This window comes from Podarcis erhardii (genome assembly GCF_964252035.2).
Source record: "Podarcis erhardii genome assembly, chromosome: 5".
Taxonomy (NCBI): domain Eukaryota; kingdom Metazoa; phylum Chordata; class Lepidosauria; order Squamata; family Lacertidae; genus Podarcis; species Podarcis erhardii.
Window position 1 is genome coordinate 28168043 of NC_138509.1, and position 14011 is coordinate 28182053.

Below are 14011 nucleotides of genomic sequence, written 5' to 3' on the forward strand. Positions count from 1 at the left end.
CACTGCTTCTGACTGCTGTATTCCGGATATGTCCACGAAATTCCAGAAGTATGACAATCCTGTAAGAATCTTTGAAAGGTATGGGACCCGAGCCTATTCCTTTCAGATCAGTTTTTATAGTGTCAAGCCTATGTGCCATTTGTGAGTATGTTCCAACCATTAACAAACATCTTTGCAATTATGTATGAGGCACAAATGTTCACTTTACTTTCATTCATGGGCAGTGTATCCCTTTCCCACAGGGCTCTTATCTGAGGCCTGCACATGAGCATCTAATTGTTTTCATTGTGTTTACATTTTTGCATGTGATGCTATGAGCTCCTGGAGTACTTTTTGATAGATGGGTGAAATATGGATTTTTGGAATGAATGCAATATAGTCCTGGCTTACCTAACATCTTACCCATCTTTCAATCATTCTCTCAGAACTGCCGTTTTAATTTTTTGTAAATGTCTAGCCTTATGCTTGCTGGAATTCATGGGACAATCTTTGGTGGTAAAGAGTCTCTTACATTTAGACAACGCTAAGCGTCAAGATTATAGAATCAATCAGCAAATAGTCTCAAAGCTGTGGAAAAGATTTCACTCAGCTTCTTCATTTCAAAGGGAAATAGGATAACCTTAGGATCACTCAGATAAGGACTATGTCTTAAGTGATTTACGAAGCAGAGCCTCAGTTGGGAAATGTATTAGCAGGCTTGCATCAAAGCAGATAAAAGGCTTTACGTGCTGGTCCAAAATGTTTGTGCTGTCTGAACTATGTTTCTGTAAATGTGACATGAGTTAACACCATGGTTTGTGATGTGCTGGCAGCACAATAGTAGGTATTTCATTTCATCCCACATTCTTATTTACAGTTGTTTGTCCACCTTATGCTCACATGCTGGTGCTAAAACAAACCTATGTACAAAACAAAGTTTTGCAAACCCCATGGATTCACTGGAACTGTCTGTGAAATTATGGGTGTGGTGTAGTTTTATCTTCCCCAAGATTTCATCTCACCTGGTAACATCATGTTAAACCATCTGGGAGAGGGCAGGGTCATGTGGGAGAAACCACATCCTAAGTCTGCCTCCAGTCCAGTCTTTGGATGGATTCTTCCAACACTGTTCCCTCCTTCCTCACATGCTTTTTGTTGTTGTTTTGTTTCTTTTCCTCTAATACTGTTAAATTTCATGATGGGGCAGCATCCACTCTCCTAAAGTAAGAGTAGTGGGATACAGACATGGGTTGAACAGAGACTTGCTTCCAACAAGTGTGTTATAATTTATTAAAGCTTATTTAAAACAAAAGCAAGAAAATATAATATATTGCAGACTGGTTATCTAACAGTGCTTAGTTTCACAATTGTTTAAATATGGTTACTGTTGCTTTAAAATCAGTGGCTATTATAGCCCTAGTTCTCATCCCCATGTGAATCTAATATGCTGTTCCCCATTCCTCCTCCCTTACTTAACTCACACTAATTTAGAGGACTTCCCTTGAAATCTTTTCATTATATGGAATCCAGTTCACATTCCAGGTGCTCGGAATAGTTTGGAAAGATGTGAGTAGACGTTTGCTCTGACCCACTTCTACCTATGTGATTAAGCTGTTTGTGAATTTGTCCTTAAATTACTATGCTGATGCTCTTAATAAGGATGTATGGGTGGCTTAGTGTATGTATGCCTGAACACACACACCATTTTAATTGGGAGGGAAAGGATAAACTTTCCACATGGTACGATCCCACTGAAAAAAGCCTCCTACCCCTCTGGCCTTCTATCAATTTTTAAAAATCCATTCTGTGTGGAGTGGCATGTTTACCATCAATTCTAGTTGGGCTGTCAGGAATATATTGTTCTCTGGTGATTAGAACATTCCAGACTCCAAACAGCTGGCTTTCTGCTTCATTTCTGAGGTGGCAGTTCTGAGGAGATGCCTCAGTGTTGCGAACTATGTGGAGAGGAGAATATTTTATCACTTTTGTGATTTTCTTGTGGTTTTGTTTCCCTGATAAAAAGGCTGTTACACAGAAGTGTTGTTACTTTTGTTCACAATAGGCAGAGTTCTCCTCTTCAATTGTCATCATTTGTTGGTGTTTTGTTTTGTTTTGTTTTGTTTTGTTTTGTTGTGTTTTTTGTTAAAGAAGACTCCTAAATGCATTAGCCCTGGTTCCCCCTTTATTAGCATCCATCATTGTAACTCCATTAACATTAATAGGGTCATCCTGTATTGTGAAAGCTTGTGAATATTTTGGGAAAGGAAAGCTGCATAGTGAGAGAACTCAAAAGATTGCTTTTTATAACCATGAAATTCTTTTTGTGCTCAAGTGAGAAATACGATACGCTTTCTCTCCAAGGCCCCAGCCTTTCTGTAAAGACCTACAAAAACTTTACTTGAAACATCAGAGAGATGGATGAGGATCTAAATTTTTTGACCAGTGCCAGAAAACCTGAACAAGCCTTAAACTGTTTTGAACATCCCTCATTGTTACAGAAAACTCCTGACTGAAGTGAAGATACCAATATGAAGGTGATTTTCAAAGGTCTGAATAAGCTGTAATGCTGAAGAGATCCACACAGTGTCCGTGAAGCTGTATTTTGCAACATCACTTCATCAGTAAAACAGCCATGTTGTGTGGACCTACTATGCACTCCCTGAGGTAATTGTTCTTAGTAGCTGGACAGGGAAGAAAGAGAAAATCTAATGGGAATGTTTGCTGTTAAATTTGGCTTGTCCATAATACCATTCATGTCAGCAGCAGCAGTGGGAAATGCATTCCTTGGAGGCCGGATTTGCTGCCCCTGTGGATCCTGCTGCCTGAGGCAATCACCTCCACTTGCCTCATGGGTGGACCAGCCCTGCTTACTCTACAACACTGCAGCACTTTGCTGCAGGAACAAGCCACTAGCTTGCTTTCTACTGCACTACATCTACCAACAGCAAGGATCAGTTAATGCCAGGAGACCAGTGGGCTTCCATCTGTTCCAAAAAGCAGTATACTGACTTTGGCCTGCTCTTTGGTATATAAAACATCACAGGTTTGTAAACATAGGAGACGGTGCTGCTTTTAGACTCTCCTGCTTGCCTACAAACTACAAGACTCTTTCCCTGAACCAAAGTAGAAACGTCGCCTGGTGGTATTAGATGCCTTACTCATCTCTTCTCTAAGGTATGTTTTATGGGTACCTCAAACCCAGCCACAGCCAAATGTATGCATTTTTTTCACTCAAGGTGAAATGAACACTCCACCTCAAACATGCATGTGTGTGTGTGTGTGAGAGAGAGAGTTGTATCTCTCTTTCAAAACTGAGATATTTATGTGGCAAAAGTTTCATGGATAAAACTACAGTGGTACCTCGGGTTAAGTACTTAATTCGTTCCGGAGGTCCGTTCTTAACCTGAAACTGTTCTTAACCTGAAGCACCACTTTAGCTAATGTGGCCTCCTGCTGCCGCTGGAGCACGATTTTTGTTCTCATCCTGAAGCAAAGTTCTTAACCCGAGGTACTATTTCTGGGTTGGGGAGTCTGTAACCTGAAGCGTATGTAACCTGAAGCGTATGTAACCCGAGGTACCACTGTACCTTCAAAAGCACCAGGATGGATAGGACACACTACATCAAACACAACTGCACCTGCAGTATAATCTATATTAAGTGAAAAAAAATCAGAAAGTCATATATACTAAGCACATGTTTTGAAACCACAAATCTGCAATTTTGAACAAAAAGGTGGAGAAGCCAGATGCTAAAACATTTCAGGTCTGAGAACCACTTATCAACTACTGCAGCAGAGGTGTCAACTGATCCCACAGCATTAGTGAAGACGGAGAACTTCTGGGCACATTAATATCACATGGCTTCAACCTGGCGTGTGGTACCAATATCACTTAGCTTTGGCAAATGATGCCTTTCTAAACATTCCATCCTCAAAGCTCTGTAAGTGCTGCCTTGTAAACGACAACCTTTCATTTTTATCAGAGTGGTTGACAAAGGCACAAGCCAAAACATTTTGCCACATAAATAAAATCTGTTATGTTATCCGTAGTACCATATATTTTAGTTACAAACCAAATCCCCAAAGGGATATAGGGAAAGCTTGTGTGAAGTGTTGTTTGATGCTTTTTATAACTATCTACCTATCTGTAATTCTTGTTGCTATTATTTATATCTTGGCTTTCAGGATACAAAGCCTTACAAGTAATATTAAACCACATTTTTTAAAAACTAAACAATAGCAAGATTTAAAAGGCCATCATGATAATTCCCATAGGATAGTTGATGTTACCTGGTTCTGTGAGGGAGTGGGGGAGATATGTGATTTCTTAATAGTCATCCAGTATTCTCCTTATGCATGCAGACCTGAGAAGAAAAGTACAGAGCTAATCCGAGCAGCTCAGTCAATGTACCCCTTGGTTTGGGCCAGTGAGGTCATGGTAGAAGTTCTGCATTCTGTAACGGCAGGGCATATTAATAAATACACATGTACAACATCTACTGAGGGAATTCCATTTGCAAAATTATTTTGTTTTGGATTATCATTGAACAACCATTTGCCTTTTCAAATTCAATCTTGTGCTATTACGCTGCCATTCCTTTAAAAACATCCACTGCTCGCTTCCAGCAAAGGTTTTGTGTTCATGCTTGTTTAGTGCACAATTGAATTAGGTAATTGTTTCAGTAGACAGATCGTTCTTGCAGATTTCAGATTTGTTTGTGGTCATCTGCATCCTGGTTTTGGCCAAGGAAAAGTTTGTTCACACGATTGGGCAGAAAGGGGTTAAATATCACATGAATAAAGATATTGTAAAGACACTTAGAGATGAATTGGAGCACTTCTTGAATTAATGAAATATTGAAGATTTGAGCAATATTTGCAGATTTCAGCATTCTTTTTTTGCCACCGAAAGCACCCTAGGAACTGTAGTTCTGTGGGGACTAAAGACCTTTCATAGCAGAACTCCTTGGAATCTTTCAGGGATAAGACATAGCGCTTCTGTTGTTTAGTCATTTAGTCGTGTCCGACTCTTCGTGACCCCATGGACCAGAGCACGCCAGGCACTCCTGTCTTCCACTGCCTCCCGCAGTTTGGTCAGACTCATGTTTGTAGCTTCGAGAACACTGTCCAACCATCTCATCCTCTGTCGTCCCCTTCTCCTTGTGCCCTCCATCTTTCCCAACATCAGGGTCTTTTCCAGGGAGTCTTCTCTGGCCAAAGTATTGGAGCATAGTTTAAGCACATAGCGCTTAAACTAGTGTAAAAGCAATATATGTTAATGGTGTGTATATAAACCTAAGATAACTGGTAAATATGATCACATTTACAACATTTTTCTGTCATCTGTTTGTTTCTGGGACCAATGCAAAGTGCTGTCTTTAACCTTTAAAGCACTAACCAGCTTGCAGCCATATAATCTGAAGGGTTGTCTTGTCCCATAGATACCTGTCAGGGCTTTGAAATCCTCAATGATGGCTGGGGTGCTTCTTCAGGTTCTCCCACCTACTAATTTGAGGTTGATAACTACTCGATAAGAGCTTCTGGGTGGTATTTATGGAATGGCCCTACCAGAGAGTCTTGCTTGGTGCTGACATTGTTTAGTCTTTTAACTGTCATGTAAAAATACCTTTTGTGTTCTCCCAAGCCCTTTAATTTTAATTATAATGGCTATGTATACCTGGTACATTAGTTCTTTGTGCCAACTTTCCCCTTTTCTGGTTTTAAATTTACTGGTCTGAAATTGTTGCAGCAACTATTCATTTATTTATATATACATCTACCCATCTTTCTATCTATCTACCCTGCCGTTGTGTTTTTCAAAATCGTCTTGATTGTTTACTGAGCCAGTTGAACTCAGTGATAGATAGGTGTAATAAGTAAATGTGGTATACAAATGAAATACAGAAAGAAAAAGCATTAAATTAATAAGAGAGCTGGGTATTTTAGAATACTGTATCACTTTAACTGAACGCCATATTTCACACAACTTTCTCCTTTTTTCAAAACTAAGCTGCAACTCTCATTAGACCCTTTGGCTGCATGACTTTAGACCTTGGCCCCAGGGTCCAGCCCTAGATGCACCAACGTTTGTAATCCATGAAGGGGGTTTCTGTCATCACTGAATATCCACATTATCCATCTAGAGAGCTTCTTCCCCATTCCCCCACAATGTATTTCCCATGTCTTGGTTATTTGTTCTTACAAAACTCTGCAAGTCCCTGAAAACAGAGAAAGTGCTTAACACTGGCTTAAATATAGTGCAGCCAATGTTGCACAGTAATTACTTTTATCTATCATCAAATTTAGTTTCGAGGATCTGGCTCTGTGAATGGAGCTGGTGATCAAATGCTCTATCACACTGATATTTTTCACGGGAAAAATACTGCTTCCAGAACAAGACAGAGCACCTATACAAAGCAGCAGTGACAGCAAGCAGAAAGAGACGGGTGAAATTAACAGTCTGGTCCTATATATGTAAGAGAATACGAGTGTTGAGGTCAAAATTACACTGGACTGCTACTGAAAACAGATGCCATCCCCAATTATGTAACATCTAGTTGAACTTATCCCTAGGGTTGGCTCCAATGTTAATGAGGAGATTCTTGTGAAAATGTCACCTAGTGGGCCATCCTACTGGTGTTCTTCATGGGCAAGCTGAGAAATAAGGTGGCCAGATGCAAAGAGGACAGAGCTCCTATACCTTTCACAGTTCTGTAGAAAAGGTAAATCTTAGCAGGCATAGTTTGTATTACAACTCATAATCATGCAGGAGGCCTATCTTCTTTTGCACCTGGCAAAGCCAGTATTTAAATGTTCCCAAAACTTCCTAGCATGATGCCACATTGGGTACCCTGAGGGACTGTGGTAAAATTAAACGGCCAGGTTCCATCCACCATAGGGAGACAGGGTAGGTGCCAGTAGACCTTGCTAGGATATTGGGACCAAATTCCTACCCTTACCTCTCAGAACTTGACAACCACTGGAAGGCCTAAAGCAGGTGTGGGGAACCTTTGGGTCTCCAGATGTTACTAAAGTACATCTTCTATCATCCCCTGTCAACATCTGAAGGGCCAAAAGCTCCTCACACCTGATCTAAGCAACTAGTGACATTATGTGGTCATGCTTGGGGATAGGGCAGCAGACTCAGTTTTCATTATGACCTAAGAACAATACTTGCTGACCTCCAGATGCTGTTTGACTACAGCTGCTATCATCCATGACCTTTGGCCAAGGTGGATGGGACTGATGGGAGCTGGAGTCAAACAACCTCTGGAGAACCACATACTGCATTACCTACCCATTGTACTAGACTTGTAGAGAGATCCTAGGTGCAGAAAGTTGGACTGTCCTCTCCTCAGGCCAGGTTTCTTTCTTAACTCATAGGCAGGGCCTTCCCAGTTTCTTCCCCTGTCTTCCTTTGATGTCCACTCTTGGCTGCCTTTTTTCTACTCTCACCCCTTTTTTCTACTCTCACGCCTCTACTTCTACCCCACCCCGATCCCATCAGCTGGCTTCCTTAACTGCTGTTTTTTTCTCCTACCTCTTCTGAGCATTCTCTCTCATCTCCCCGGTAACCAACTGTACTCAACTGCCTGCCACTCCATTCTGATCCTCCCAACTGGCCTGTGGTATTCTTGTAGGTTTGGGAACAGTGAGGAGACCTTGCAGTTGGCTTGCCTGAATGCCAGGAAGCAGCAGGAGTCAGGACAACTTCAATAGTTTTATTTATTTGTGAATAGCAGATCAACAGAATAACAGTTAGGACTTGCTGCACAGGTAAGGCTAAGAGTCCAGCTAGTTCCCACCAAGCTTTGGAGGGAACCACAGACACCCAGCAAGGGGAAGGGAGTTTGTTACAGACTTCAGGCCACTCCCTGTGTAAGGTCCATTGCAAAGGGGAAATCATGAAGGGACCCAAAACCAGCTCCAAGGCAACAGAAATCTGGGGCTTTATCCATTGAGGAGAAATTGGAGGGATAGTAATTACTATCTAAAATTATTGTTGATAGAAGGGTGCATACTGCTAATATGTTTGCACTATATAGTACTATACTAAGGATTACAACAAGGCTACAGAGCTGGTAGAAATTGTTTTTATTTATTTTTAAAGATGCCTTTACATGGTGCCTATGGATTTCTGCTTGTAATTAGGTGACCTCCACCCTGTGTCTTTTAGTGCTGCCGGGGCATTGATTTTCCACAGTTATCTGAAGGTGGAAATAAAACAGACCTTTCATATAGCACCAATAAGAACTCTTCATTACCCAGCAGTGCCTTTCCCCATGGCCAAGCTATTTCTGCAACATTCACTCACAAGCAAGTCTCATTCAGCTAAGGTGCCTCCAACATTCATAAAATTGATTATTGTTCTAAGTCGGGGGTGGAGAACCTGTAGCCTTCTGGCAGTTATTGGCTTACAAATCCCATCAGCTCCAACCATTGGTCTTGCTGGCTGTGTCTGGTGGGAGCTGGCATTCAGCAATATCTGGAAGGCCACTGGTTTCATATCTCTGGCCTATATTCAGCTTGTCTAATTGCTTCCTGTTCCGTACAGCTGAGGGAGATTAGTGTTGAATTAGCCTTAATTCGTCAGCTTCTGTTCTCTCTTTGCAGGTGTGCTACATTTCTAGTTCATAGCCTTCCATTTTTCTTCTTTCTTTTATAGAAAAAAGTGCATTATTTTTCTATAAAGCAAGAGAAACATTGAAAGGAAATCAGTAATTTAACACATACAGAAATAGAGGACAGGAGCTGACTAAAGGGGCAATTCATCACTAATCACCAGGTTAGACTGAATACCAAGTAATAGAGCAGGTGGAGCCACCATAATAATATTCTTTGCGGCACTTCTCATAAAAGTGAGTGAACCGGCAATGGGAGTTCCCGATAAAAGAGCTAGTACGGAAGTAACTTTAGTCTGAACATTGTAAATGGTATAAACTGTGAATAAAAAGAGAATGATTGATTGATTGCTCCCAATATGCGGCTTATCAGAGTCTATTAAATGACATAGAACATGGCAGTTTAGGTAAGGAGCAGTGACTGGTTTTGATCCCATTTTCTAAAGTGAACATCAGTTGGGGTATATCCTGTCCCAGAAGTCCCCATGCTTGTTTCTTCCCCTTTAAGACCTATAGTGAAAATATAAGCAACATTTCTGAGTTTCTATTTTCTAGCATAAAGGGAGTCATTTAAACCCCTACAAACCTTTAACACAAGGCTCATCCAGACTTGTGCTTGTCCCATGCCTAGAAAGCAAGAGTCTGAGCAGTTTTGCACTTGTCCCACACTGCTTTCCCCTGAAAAACCTGCTCTTTAGTAATAAATCAGAGCAAATATCAATCTGGAGAAACCCTGATTGATGTTCGCTCCAATTCAGCAGTAAATACTGGGTTTCCCAGGGAGAAGAAGGTGGGACAAGGGCAAGTCTGGTTGAGCCCTTTGCCTAACTTTTCTAAGTGAAATCCTCATAAAATTGTAGGAACTGAAATGGAAATGTGACTATAAAAAAGTCCCTCTGCTCTGAAACCCCAGTGAGTAACTGCCAGTCAGTATTGATGATACTGAGCTCCTTGGACCACTGGCTTGACTCAGTATAAGGGAGTTTCCTGCATTCCTAACTCATAGTGCAATTCAGTGTTTTCTTGGACAAATGCATTTGTTCAGCGGTAAAGCATCTGCTTTGCTTGCAAGCCCCCTGAGGTTCAGTCCCCAGCATCTCAATGTATGGCTAGGAGAGAATGCTGCCTGAAGCCCTGCAGAGCTGCTGCCAGCCTATACTGAGCTAGATGGACCAATGGTTGACTCAGTATAAGGCAGCTTCCTATGTCCCAATTTCTGTATGTTGCTCCTTGATGAAGGAAGCATTTGGAGGCTCCCCTACAGGTGAAAGGATGCAAGGCCCAAAATATGAAGCTGTTACTTCCACCTCAGCTTTTTACTGGCACATCCATTCCAGCAAAGTGGTTCAGTATGAAAGGTGGATGCACAGACTTGCCATTGTTTAGGAGATTGGACAGATTTTTAAAAAAAATATTTTGCACATACACAGTTTAATCAATCAATTTATTGTATATAGCCAAAGGCCTTTACAATGTACAGCAGGGGATAAGAACAAGGCTGAAATCACACAACATGACCTATCAAATTTAAATCAGTTTAATCAAAATAATCAAGATAGTTGATCATATTTCAGTGAATTTGAATTCTTGTCTTTTGACTTGAGTCATGCACTGGCAATAAATGAACAGTGGACAAGATGCAAAGTAATGAAATATCAGATTTACACAATCTGGTCCCTTTTCTGCTGTGTCAAGTGTATTAAATTAATATAACTAATTAAAGCAAACCAATGGATCCATATTTTATTGAAATACAGAGACCAGGACCTACACAAGTGACTATTCTCCCTGCAGACACTTCTAATATGAAGGTGTTAATGGAGCCTTTACCGTGCTGTAAATTGGCACCATCAAATTCCATGGGCCATTAACAGCAGACATTTCTGGCCTTACTTTCTGAGAGGATATTCACAGACTGAGCCTAAAGGCACTGGCATGAACAATTCCATTGAAATTAAGTGGGTTTACTTCCACCATTTTTTCATTTATAGGATGCAGAGGAGGGGGGCTGAGGGGAAAATGAATGTCAAATTTACTTAACCCCAGAATCATGTGGCCTAAACATTGTTTCCCCAAATTCTGATAGCTGAGACACCCATTTCTTTTTCTGAATAAAAATAGGACACACACTTTACTTTGACATGCCAAAAGGTTTGTATGCTAAGTGTCCAAGAAGAAAAGTGACCAGCTTCAGTGAATCCCACCTCTTTGTTTCTAAATGAGTCACTGATATGGGCTTGCTGCTTCTTACCCTGATGGAGGCAAGCCATGACAGCAACTGATGCATAGATCCTACATTTGAAGGCAGGTAGTTTTGCTGCATCTTCACACTGGGAGTCACACAGAAGATTATGTCTGATAGGTGGGAAAAACCAGTAGACCTCTAGATGTTGTTGGACTCCAACTCCCATTATCTCTGCCAGCATGGCCAATGGTCAGGGATGGTGGGAGTTGTAGTCCAGCAACATCTGGAGTATCTGAGATTCCCCATGGTAGAACAAACAGAAAAGTCAATGGTCAGGAGTAGGGTCAGAGGGGAAATAACCCATGAAAATCAATGTTATTCCACTTGATTAGGTCCTGTGGGGGGTGAGTACCTCTAGTTCCATCCTTGATGGTGACTTAATCTTACAAGGATTCAGGAGGTCTCAAAAAGTAAACATTTTAATGACTTATTTGAGAACAAATTAGGCTGATCTCTGTCAGTGCACCCTTTAGCCTGTGGACATGGTCTATGTGGAAAGCCTATGGTATTTGAGATGCTCTAGTTCTGAAAAAGCGATTAAAGGAGAACATGGTTGAAGTTCATAAAACAAGATGAAAGATGAAAAAAATCTTTTTAAATAATTCCAGTGGCACCTTTAAGATCAACTAAATATAAGCTTTTAAGGTATGAGCTTTCGTGTGTAATACACACATCGTCAGATACTCTGAAGCAGAGGTTGCTTCAGCCTTATAACTGTTGATGACTGTTATGGCAGTTGGTTTCAAAGGGAAGGGCAAGGGATTTTTACAGGGATAGATGACCAAAATTAGCTTTAGTATGTATAATGGGATATGAATCCAATATCTGCAGGGAGGTGGGACCAATTCGGATGGTCTGCCCCCGCCACTTAATGGATCCAAATGGTTTCCAGAGAGTGGTAGGGGATGCTTTATCCCATGTTAATGGCCTTTCAGCTGATTCCCTGGTGGCCCGCTGGAATGTGGAGTTAACCAGGGCTATTGACAGTTTGGCTCCGAAGCGCCCTCTCCGATTGCATGGAGCCCGGACAGCCCCGTGGTTTTCCACAGATCTGAGGGCAATGAAACAATCGTTGAGACGCCTAGAGCGCCGGTGGCGGATAACTCATTCCGAATCTGACCGGATACAGGTTAGAGCTCAACGTCAAGCCTACCAAGTGGCGATAGCGACGGCGAAGAAGAATTTCTTCACCGCCTCTATTGCATCTGCAGAAAACAGCAGCAGGAGACTTTTTCAGGTGGTTCACAATTTAGCAGAACCACCTGCAACATCGGGGCCCAGTACGGGCCACATGTTCTCCTGCAATGATTTTGCAAAGTTTTTTGCAGATAAAATCGCTCAGATTCGGGAAGAAGTAGACTCCACCGTGGGAGCAGGGCCAGGGCGGGAGAGTGCTAGAGTTCTGGCTAGTCAAGTTGAGTGGGATCAGTTCCAATCTGTTACCTCCGAGGATGTGGACAGGCTGCTTGGACGAGTGAAGCCAACCACCTGTCTCCTGGATCCTTGCCCAGCCTGGCTTATAAAAGCTAGCCGGGAAGGACTGGGCGATGGGCTTCGTGGGGTGGTGAATGCTTCCCTCCGTGAGGGAGCCTTCCCAGACCCGCTGAAAGAGGCGGTTATTAAACCGCTTCTTAAAAAAACATCTTTAGATGCGGCCACGATGGCCAACTATCGCCCAGTCTCAAATCTTCCATTCTTGGGCAAGGTGATTGAGCGAGCGGTGGCCGAACAACTCCAGGCACGCCTGGAAGAAGCGGACCATTTGGATCCCTTCCAGTCGGGATTCAGGCCTCATCATGGGACTGAAACTGCCTTGGTCGCACTGGTTGATGATCTCCAGCGGGCTAGGGACAAAGGTGAGAGCTGTTTCCTAGTTCTGCTGGATCTCTCAGCGGCGTTTGATACCAGCGACCATAACATCCTTCTGAACCGTCTTGAGGGGCTGGGAGCTGGGGGCACTGTCATACAGTGGTTCCGCTCCTTCCTCCTGGGCCGTGTTCAGAAAGTGGTGGTGGGGAATGAGTGTTCAGACCCCTGGGCTCTCACTTGTGGGGTGCCTCAGGGTTCCGTCCTCTCCACCATGCTTTTCAACATTTACATGCAGCCTCTGGGAGAGATCATCAGGAGGTTTGGGCTGGGTGTTCATCAGTATGCGGATGATACCCAGCTCTACCTCTCTTTTAAATCAGAACCAGTGAAGGCGGTGAAGGTCCTGTGTGAGTGTCTGGAGGCGGTTGGAGGATGGATGGCGGCTAACAGATTGAGGTTGAATCCTGACAAGACAGAAGTACTGTTTTGGGGGGACAGGAGGTGGGCAGGTGTGGAGGATCCCCTGGTCCTGAATGGGGTAACTGTGCCCCTGAAGGACCAGGTGCGCAGCCTGGGAGTCATTTTGGACTCACAGCTGTCCATGGAGGCACAGGTCAAATCTGTGTCCAGGGCAGCTGTTTACCAGCTCCATCTGGTACGTAGGCTGAGACCCTATCTGCCTGCGGACTGTCTCGCCAGAGTGGTGCATGCTCTGGTTATCTCCCGCTTGGACTACTGCAATGCACTCTACGTGGGGCTACCTTTGAAGGTGACTCGGAAACTACAACTAATCCAGAATGCGGCAGCTAGACTGGTGACTGGGGGCGGCCGCCGAGACCATATAACACCGGTCTTGAAAGACCTACATTGGCTCCCAGTACATTTCCGAGCACAATTCAAAGTGTTGGTGCTGACCTTTAAAGCCCTAAACGGCCTCGGTCCAGTATACCTGAAGGAGCGTCTCCACCCCCATCGTTCTGCCCGGACGCTGAGGTCCAGTGCCTAGGGCCTTCTGGCGGTTCCCTCATTGCGAGAAGCAAAGCTACAGGGAACCAGGCAGAGGGCCTTCTCGGTAGTGGCGCCCGCCCTGTGGAACGCCCTCCCATCAGATGTCAAAGCGATAAACAACTACCTGACATTCAGAAGACATCTTAAGGCAGCCCTGTTCAGGGAAGTTTTTAATGTGTGATATTTTACTGTATTTTTGGTTTCTATGGAAGCCGCCCAGAGTGGCTGGGGAGGCCCAGCCAGATGGGCGGGGTAGAAATAATTTATTATTATTATTATTATTATTATTATTATTATTATTATTATTATTATCTCTATTCAGACCAGGTCTCTCCATAGTTTTTAGTTT

The 14011-nt window shown here is 42.9% G+C and overlaps 2 long non-coding RNA genes across 2 annotated transcripts in view; one reads left to right on the forward strand and one right to left on the reverse strand.

Annotated features, from left to right (window-relative positions):
- The window catches only part of LOC309342496, a 578273-nt gene that overhangs the window by 96797 nt on the left and 467465 nt on the right, over nt 1–14011 (forward strand). The window lies entirely within an intron of this gene.
- LOC309342497 lies at nt 998–7057 on the reverse strand. The gene is made up of 3 exons (XR_014156855.1): nt 6939–7057; nt 4270–4433; nt 998–1197 (listed from the first exon to the last, which is right to left on the reverse strand). It is a non-coding gene; the product is annotated as an uncharacterized lncRNA (long non-coding RNA).